The sequence below is a fragment of the Triticum urartu genome, chromosome 2A (assembly GCF_056163025.1).
Source record: "Triticum urartu cultivar PI428250 chromosome 2A, HENAU_Tu73, whole genome shotgun sequence".
NCBI classification, from domain to species: domain Eukaryota; kingdom Viridiplantae; phylum Streptophyta; class Magnoliopsida; order Poales; family Poaceae; genus Triticum; species Triticum urartu.
The window spans coordinates 144,267,645-144,277,150 of record NC_141874.1 but is presented as its reverse complement, the minus strand read 5'-3'; positions in this window follow the sequence as shown (position 1 = coordinate 144,277,150).

The following is a 9,506-nucleotide window of genomic DNA, read 5'->3' as shown; positions in this document are numbered from 1 at the left end:
GTATAACCTACCTTTTTGCACGACAACTTGTCAACTAAGTTCCTCTTTTTTACAGATGACCATCGTGCTACACCCACCCAGGATATGGCACAACGGAGACACAGGCGCAGACGTGCAGCAGGGACCATTCTAAGGATTCTTTTTAGATTAAGACCCTGCGTAAACCTTTTTTATTGTCACTTGTTGATACACATCCCCCGAATTCTCAGTACAATTGAGAAGGATGCTGACGTATTGGCATGTGGCCACGCCAGAATATTGCACGTACCTGGACACCAGGGGCTTATTACAAAGGGCACTGCTTAAGCCTGGTTTACATCATAAAGACCAAATACCTTAGGGAGTGTTTGGCGTCGCGAGTTTGGCCTTATATGCATCAGCTCCGAATCATGTCTTTGGTCAAATGTTGGGTTTGCCTGGCTCCTGTGTTTTGCTGCCTTACGTTCCGCTCTATCGGCTAAGGCGGCACCAGGAGAACTACTGTGATTGTGCCCTGGTTCATCCGGACGAGCACCTCAGTAGAGAAAGCCGAAAACTGACTGTCATGATATAGCGTGAGACTGGTCAACCACTTGATGACCTAGCGGAATCTTCGGGATTCCTTCGCCTTAACGAAGGGCCATTTCCCGGCCAGGCATGTACGCGACCCGAATCCGGATGAGCGCGGAGCCACTAGGGGCTATATAGTAGCCCCATTGTCAAACTCCTCTGGCTAAGTGAAAGTGTTAAAGCATTATAGTCCGGTTGCCTAGTTCGATGCGCTATCACCTCCTAAATGGACCAAGACGTTGGATCAAGTGTGAACATGCGTCTTCTGCGAACACCCCCGCATTATATGCGTGGGGGCTGAAGCCGACGACTGCCATCTTTCAGGTTATATGCATATATACATAAACGGCCGCACAGGAGGCATCGTAGCACTTTCGGGCAAAAGTATAAATACAGCCTTGATAAATTCAATAAAACATTGTTTATACAATGGGACTACACATCACTGGAAAATAATATTCTTCGAGCACTGAGCCTCTATCAACGAGAGCCTTCAAGGACTTCTTCAAAGTAGTGCTCGGCAGCCACTCGGCCTATGGCCGAACCCTGTGCTGCAACAGTGGTGGCCTCCATCTCCGCCCAGTATGTTTTGACATGGGCAAGGGCCATCCGCGCACCTTCTATGCACACTGATCTCTTTACAGCATCGATGTTTGGCACAGCTTCAAGGAATTGTTGCACTAAGCTAAAGTAGCTACTCGGCCTTGGCCCTCCCGGCCACAGGTGATCCACAACGGACCTCATGGCAAGTCCGGACAACCTATGGAGCTCGGCCCAACCGGTCAATCGCTCATTCAGCAGCAGCGGACGGACTGGAGCGTGAAACTGTGACCAGAACAGCTTTTCCACTTCGGGACCTTTCTGATCCTTGAAGTACTTGGCTGCATCAGCAGCACTTGCAGCCAAATCCATGTACGCGTCCGCAGAACTCCATAGCCGGTCTAGAGGAGCAGACTTCGGATCTCCGAACTTAGTCCGCAACAAGAAGGGCTTCCCAGACACGATATCTGCAGCTTGATTCAGCTCCTCCTTTGTCGCTCTAATTTTGGAGCGGGCTTCCTTGGCAGCCACCCGGGCCTTCTCCAGGTCCGTCGCCTTCGCCCGGTTTTCCTCTTCAAGAAGCCGGTAACGGTCAGCAGCATCTTTTAACTCCACGGCCATCTTGGCAATTTTTTCTTTGCTCTCGCAATGTGCGGCATGTTCGGCCCTTAACTCTTCGGCCGCCTGTAAAGCGGCCGCATTGCTACTCCTTGCTTGCTCCTTGGCTCGGGCAAGCTCCGCCAGAAGGGTCTCCATAGTGGCCGCTCCATCTGTAGTCACAACATATTAAAGATACTGGCATCATGCTGCTCTTATTATGTGATGATCACCAGAAAAATCACTCACCCTGTGCCTCGTCAAGCCGCTTGTTGACAAGCACGATGTCGGCATCTGCCGCATCCAGCTGCCGCTTTAGTTTGGCAAACCCATCAGTCCGGCTAGCCACCGGAGCTTCAACCACCTACACATAAATGTGGTCTGATTATTACCTGGGACTATGATCCTCTGTTTGCCGCCGTTTTCGATGACAACCAGAGTCTCAGGGGCTACTATCTGCACAGGCATACCTAACGTATGCGATACTATTAAAGGCATACATTATTTTACGTACCTCGAAGCCTTTCAGCAGACTCATAAAAGCTTCGTGCAAACCGCTTTCGGCGGATGAAATCCTTTCAATTACCATACCCATTAGCGTATGATGCGCTTCCGATACGACAGCTTTCCCCAGAAGATCCTTCAGTGCGTCCGACCGCACACAGTACGGACCCTTGCTGTCGCTCTCAGCAGCCGGATACTGGGGATGCCGGGCAGCCAAAGGGTTATCCTCTGGCGATATTGGATCCGGAGATACCCTTCACGACGACACTTCAAGGTCGCCCGCTTCTTGAGCTGGGGAGTCCGGGGAGGCGTTTCACTCTCCATCATCTCCGGAAGAAGATCCCCCGAAGATGAACTCTGTCGAGAAGGGCTGCGATCCGGACTACAATTTACAAGCATCGGTTATTGTCTTCGGAAGTAAGGTAGGATATCTTCACTATTAAGTACTTTCTGATTACTTACAGCTCGGTAGAGGGCTGATCCCCGCGCAGACATTGTGCGGCAAGAATACCCTCCGAGGCAAGACCCTCTGGCGGAGATTTCTTCTCCCGTTTGGAAGCCTTAGTTTCCGAATCTTCAGAGGTAGTCCTCTTCCTTCCCCAGGGAGAGAGAATCTCAGATTCTTCCCCTTGGTTATCCTCCCTCGCGGAGGCGCTCATTCCCTCGTTTGGAATAGGTAGCGATGGAGGCCCGCTTTCGCCCTCTTTATTCCCCCCTTCATCTTCCTTTGAGGGCACTAGACAAGGTGCTGGCTCGAGCATCTTTTCCAGCACCGGATTGTCCAAGCCTTCAGGAAGGGGGGCCGAACACCAGATCATCTTCGCCTTTGTTATCCAGTCCTGGTCAAAGAGCGATTCTTCAGAATGATGTCATGATAAATAAAAGGACAGTGTGTTCGGCCATGGGATTACTTACTTGGGCCGCGGGGTGGTTGCAGCTCAGGCCCACGTCCTCGGTGGTGTCCGGACACTCTATTTTTGGTTCGAAGAACGATTTGTACATCTCCTCGTGCGTCATGCCGAGGAAATTCTGAATAGTGCGCGGTCCTTCTGGGTTGAATTCCCACATGCGGAGGAGCCGGCGTTTGCAAGGCTGAACTCGATGAACCAGCATAACTTGCATTACCATAACCAGACTGAAATCTCCCTCGAAGAGATCTTGGATACGGCTCTGCAGTATTGGCACGTCCTTGGCTAGACACCAGCTCAGCCCCCTGCTGATCCATGACATCAGTTGTGGTGCAGGGCCCGAGCGAAAGGTGGGGGCAGCTACCCACTTGGCACTTCGGGGAGCTGTGACGTAAAACCACTCCCGTTGCCACAATCCGGACACCTCTGGAAAGGAACCCTTTGGCCATGGAGCGTCAGCAATTTTTCTTATTAGAGAACCTCCGCACGCTGCGTACTTTCCATCGACCATCTTTGGCTTCACATCGAAGGTCTTGAGCCATAGGACAAAGAGAGGGGTAATGCGGAGGAAGGCCTCACAAATGTGACGCCCTCGATTCAACCATACACTAATCATACACGCAAATGTGTATGATCAAGATCAAGGATCACGGGAAGATATCACAACACAACTCTAGACACAAAATAAAATAATACAAGCTTTATATTACAAGCCAGGGGCCTCAAGGGCTCGAATACATAAGCTCGAACACACAAGAGTCAGCGGAAGCAGCAATATCTGAGTACAGAAATGAGTTAAACAAGTTTGCCTTAAGAAAGCTAGCACAAAAACAACATCGATCGAAAAGGCAAGGCCTCCTGCCTGGGAGCCTCCTAACTACTCCAAGTCGTCAGCGGCCGTCACGTTGTAGTAGGCACCCTCGAGGTAGTAGTAATCATCAGTGGTGTCGTCTGGCTCATGGGATCCGCCATCTAGTCACAACAATCGGGTATGGGGAAAAGAGGTAGCAAAGCAGCCGTGATTACTCATCCAAAGTACTCGCAAGACTTACATCAGATCCAAACTAAGTATGCATCTGTATCAAAGGAAATGGGCTGTATCTGTGGACTAAACTGCAGAATGCCATAAGAGAAGGGGAAAGCCTAGCCTATCGAAGACTAGCATCTTCAAGCATCTTGCAGCATATAGAAGAGTACAGATCAACATAATATAAAGTAGTAGTAGTGTTATCAACCTCGACTAGAGATCCTTTCTCTACTCCGTGCGAGAAAGCAATCCCAGAGCCATACTATCCAGTTCTCATTTCCATTTCTCATCACCATCCATTTCTCATCACAAGTATCCAGCTCTAGTTGTATCGATCGGGATACAACTCCAAGTGTTCGTTACCGTAGGACAGGCTATCGATAGATGTTTTCTTCCCTGCAGGGGTGCACCAACTTACCCACCACGCTCGATTAACTCCGGCCGGACACACTTTCCTGGGTCATGCCCGACCTCGGCCAAACAATACGCCGCAACCCGACCTAGGCTTAATAGAGAGGCCAGCACGCCGGACTAAACCTATGCCCCCAGGTTTCATGGGCCATCGCCCCGAGAACTCCTGCACGTTGCGTGGGCGGCCAGTGAGCAGACCTAGCTACCTCCTTCAAAAAGGCAGGTGCTTACGCAGTCCAACCCGGCACGCGCCGCTTAGTCGCTGACGTCTATTAAGCTTCGGCTGATGCATACGACGCAGAACGCCCATACTATGCCCACGTGATGGTTAGTGCTATCAGGCCAAAGGCCCCTTGGATCAAATATCCAAATCGTAGTCGATTAGGAACGCGCGGTAACAAGCAGAGACTCACGAAAGATGTGACCCCGTCGCCCCGTCTCGAGTACTTGCGGCAAGGGCTAAGAATGCCCGGCCACGCCTCGTAAGTATCTCGCGGGCACCTTCCAGGTCAACCAGACTCCACATCACTCACTATTAAGCTCGCGCGAAGTCATAGTAACCATAGTAAATGTGTGTCTAACACCAAGGGGAAAACCCGAGGAATCACCCCCAGTGAATTCCACTCGATGTTGTCATCAAGGTGAACGTAAGAGGATCCACCCTCGAGGTTCACACTTGAGGGATTGCACGATAGGGCCGTAACAGAAGTGGTTAAGGAGGAAATCACCCTCGATGACCCCGACCGGATAGCTACACTACAGAGATCTCATCAGGAGTGATGTAAGAGGTTCCACCCTCGGCACTCGATGGTAACTCTGCAGAGTCATACAACTAGGGGGGTGATGTGCGGTGTCGGGGCCTGGACATCGATCACGTTGATCGAGTCATCGAACATAAAGCGACGCAACTGGGACAAGGTGGGGTCACTGATGGATCTCTAACCAACCTATACTAAGCAGTTTAGGATAAGCAGGTAAGGTATGAAAGCAGGTAACAAAAATAGGCTATGCATCAGAGTAGGATCATACAGAAAGCAGTAGAAGTTCTAATGCAAGCATAACAGGGAAAGAAATGGGCGATATTGGAATGCTCAAGGGGGGTTTGCTTGCCTGCTTGCTCGGGCGAGAAGAAGGGGTCGTTGTCGACGTAGTCGATCACTGGGGCCTCAGCAGTGGTCTCGGGGTCTACCGGAGAGAAGAGGGGGAAGAAACAGTAAATACAGAGCAAGCAAATGCATAACAGGACAATAGGCAAAGCTAGATGTGTTCTAACGCGGTGCTACACGATACCGACGAAGGGGGATAATATCCGGGAATGCTTTCCGAAAGTTTGGCATTTTCGGACAAACGAACCGGAGGGGGACGGTTCCAAGTTCAGCATGCTAGGGGCATGTGACAGATGAACGGACTGCGTATTCGGATTCGTCTCGTCGTTCTGAGTAACTTTCATGTATAAAACTTTTTCATCCGAGTTACGGTTTATTTTATATTAATTTTCAAAGTCTAAATTAATTTTAGGAATTTTAAATAACTAAACCAAATAATTAGTAAATGCTATGGGTACATAGAAGTGTAGCCAACATCTCTTACTGTGTGCATTACAGGTGGGTCCCCAGTGCTGAGTCAGCAGCTTACTCAGTCAACCTTATCCACATGAATAGTACAGGTGGGTCCCACATGTAAGTGTCTCATCCTTGTTATAATTATTTTTTTATCCTATTTCGTTTCTTTCTCTCCTTTTTTTATTTGACCCGGCCCCACTGGCCAGGGGACAGCCGGCCACAAGGGGAACTCTACGCATGCACGTAGCGGGAACGGCGTGGCCGGCGGCGAGCCACGCCAGGGCTCGGCCGGGGGAAGGCTGGCGCTGCCCGGAGAGCCCAGGTAGGGTCGCGGGCGCGGCCAAGGGTGGCGGTAGGCGGCGACGGCCGCGCGGCCAGAGGGGAGCTGAGGGGCGCGCGCATCGGCAGCCACGGGGAGGCAGCGCGTGGCTTGGGGATTGGCGCGGCCTTCGCGCCGGCGACTGCGAGCAGCTAGTGACGGCGGCCGGCGGGAGCTGGCGGCGCGCGGGGTTACAGGCGGGGCCAGTGAGCGGACCTCCAGGCGCCACGGCACTGCGAACGGGAGCCGACGAGCGGCGGGCGTAGCGGCACTACGTTGCACCGATACGGCGACACCGATACGGCGATACGAGTACGGCGATACGGGATACGACAATTTCTTGAAAGAACATTATGCGATACGACAAGTATATATAAATAATTAATAAAATTACATGTAATAAAAACAAAAATAATAAAATGTGTGAGATGAGATCAAAATACCACCCCATTGGTTGCCTGACTGCCTCTTTTCTTTTCTAGTCTTGAATGATCATCCAGGTCCTCAAATCCTCATGGTGTATGCAAAATAGAAAATACATCAGATGATATTAGACTTGACAATAAATCATGACAAGTGGAAAGCAGTAAACAGGTTGGCTTGTAGCATACCAGATGAATATATTTCCAAACTTCCAAGTTCCAACAAGTTTCAATTCTAAATTCTCAATGGCCATAGAGAAACAATGCAAAAGTTCATGAAGATAACATGATAAATAGAAAGATCCATAGTCAAACAATCTATAATTGTGCATTACAACATAACAATAGCAAGATACAAGGCTCAAGTGGCCATAGATCCAAATTCAAGCAGTGCATAATTGTGCATTACAACATAACAACAACATAAACTAAACGAGATAGCTCAAGTGAGAGCATCCATAATCTCAGCCTCCAGTTCGGGTTCGGGTTCATCAAGTGAGAGCAGATGCCACTTTCTACTTCTATAGACAACAACAACAACATCAGCAAGTACTAATTTAATCCCACAAACATTAACAAGCAGCACCACAGCAAGCATACACGGAATCCGGCAAGCAACCAAACATGAAGCATACATCAAGATCAAGCAGCCAAGCATACATCAGATCCAAAATAATATAGTAATACTACTACCTAATGAGAGAGTCTACTACTACGGTCTATGAAAGCCAGCAAGCAGCCAAGGATACATCAAGATCAAGCACACACACCAAGCACACATCAGTACATCACTAGGGGATCGAGGTAATTGTTGTTTACCTTCCGAGTTGCACGACGGTGGAGAAGAGCAGAAGATTAGAGGCGATTCCAGGCGGTGGGGGCGCCGGCGGTGAGCCGTTCTAGGCGGAGGAGGAGGCAGTGCCGAGACACTCCAAATTGTGGCGGCGGCGGTAGACCTGGGTCGCCCTCGAACCCTAGGCCCTGGTGTGGTTGAACAGAGAAGAGAGAATGCGAGAGAGGAATAGGTTTAGTGGTCGTGGCCTCGTGGGCTATTAGGCTCGCTCTCGGCTGCATTCTGTCGCTCGCCGTGTCCCAGCCGTATCGCTAGCGTATCCCAGGCGTATCTGAATTTTTTCTTTTTTTTAAATAAGAAAAGGGGATACTTCTGGGATACGCGTATCGAAGACGTATCGGACGTATCGAAGTATCGGAGACGTCCTGAACGGCGATACGGCAACTTCTGAAGTATCGGTGCTTTGTAGCGGCAGCGGTGGGCGCCGGCGACTGCAGCAGGGGCGGCGAGTAGTTGGGTCGTGGCCAGCTGCGCGGGCGAGAGAGGCGCCGTCGCAGGGCGGGCGCAGGCCAGGCGCGAGGCCAGGCGCGCAGGGGAGCACGACCATGGGTGCGGCGAGCGTGTATGGGGGCGAACCTGGTGCGGTTGTGTCAGGGCTTCGGCCACGGTGGGCGCGAGCTCGCGGGGTGACTCTACGGCGACAGACCGACGGGGGCAAGGCCGGGAGTCGGAGGAGGAGCTCACAGGGGGGGTCGTAGGAACTCAGGGGAGCCGGAGGTAGTTGGAGTAGAGGGGATCGACGACGAGGCAGAGGTGATGTCCCTCGAAGGGGATTGACGTGGACGACGACGGTGTTGCCCCCCGGCTCCGATCCAGGGGTGTAGATGATGAAGATGACGGTTGCGGCTCTTCGGGACAACTCCACAGGCGTCGGGGAGCTCGTAGGCCGCGGGAACGGCGGCGACGACGCAGTCACCGCTCTAGCTCTTGTGTCGTTTTCGAGCAGACGAGGAGAGACACGATGGGGGAAAGAGAGGATATCGGTCGAGAGCGGACTAGGGTTCGCGTTGGTGCAGTTATAAGCCGAGGGAATCGACGTGGAGGCCATCCATGGCCATGGCAGCCGTGAATGTGCGACACGCATGCCTCCTGCCTCCTGTACCTGAGGATGGAAGGAGAAGGCCCATTGAGTGGGTTGGGCCGCACTGTAGAACCAGGCTTAAAGTAAACAGTAGATTTTGTGTGTTTTCCCTTTCTTTTTCTGTAAATCAAACAACTATATATTTGCAATTATTTGGGCTACTAAATGATTTTTGCAATTGTGAAACTTGGCACAAAATTCAAGCACAATATTACCAGGTTGCAGAAAAAGTTTGGGCTCTTTTGGAGTTGTCTAACCATTTTTGGAAATTGAAAAGGACAATTTTAAATGCTGCTAGACCACTAAATAACTTCAGGGGCACTTTGGGAATCCAAAAGAGGTTGGTTCCAACATGAAAAATATCCAGGAATTGTTTGCCACACTTTGAACATTTTAGTTTTCATGTTTGACAAATTTGAATTTTGACTTTATAATTGAATTTGAGTTTAAACAGTGATTTGGATCAAGTGAAGATTAGAAACAGTAACATGGTGACATGGGACCATTAACAGGGGATTACTGTAGCATGACACTGGGGGTGTTACAAATCTCCTCTACTATAAGAAATCTCGTCCCGAGATTTAAGAGCTGAAGTAAGGGGGAAGAATTGGTTACGGAAGTTCTAACGAGTCTTCCCGGTCTTGGTTGCTCTTTGGAAGAAGATTTGATCCATTATGTTGATGTCTCCATTTCACTACATCAAGGCATCATGATGAAGTCATTGTCCTCCCTT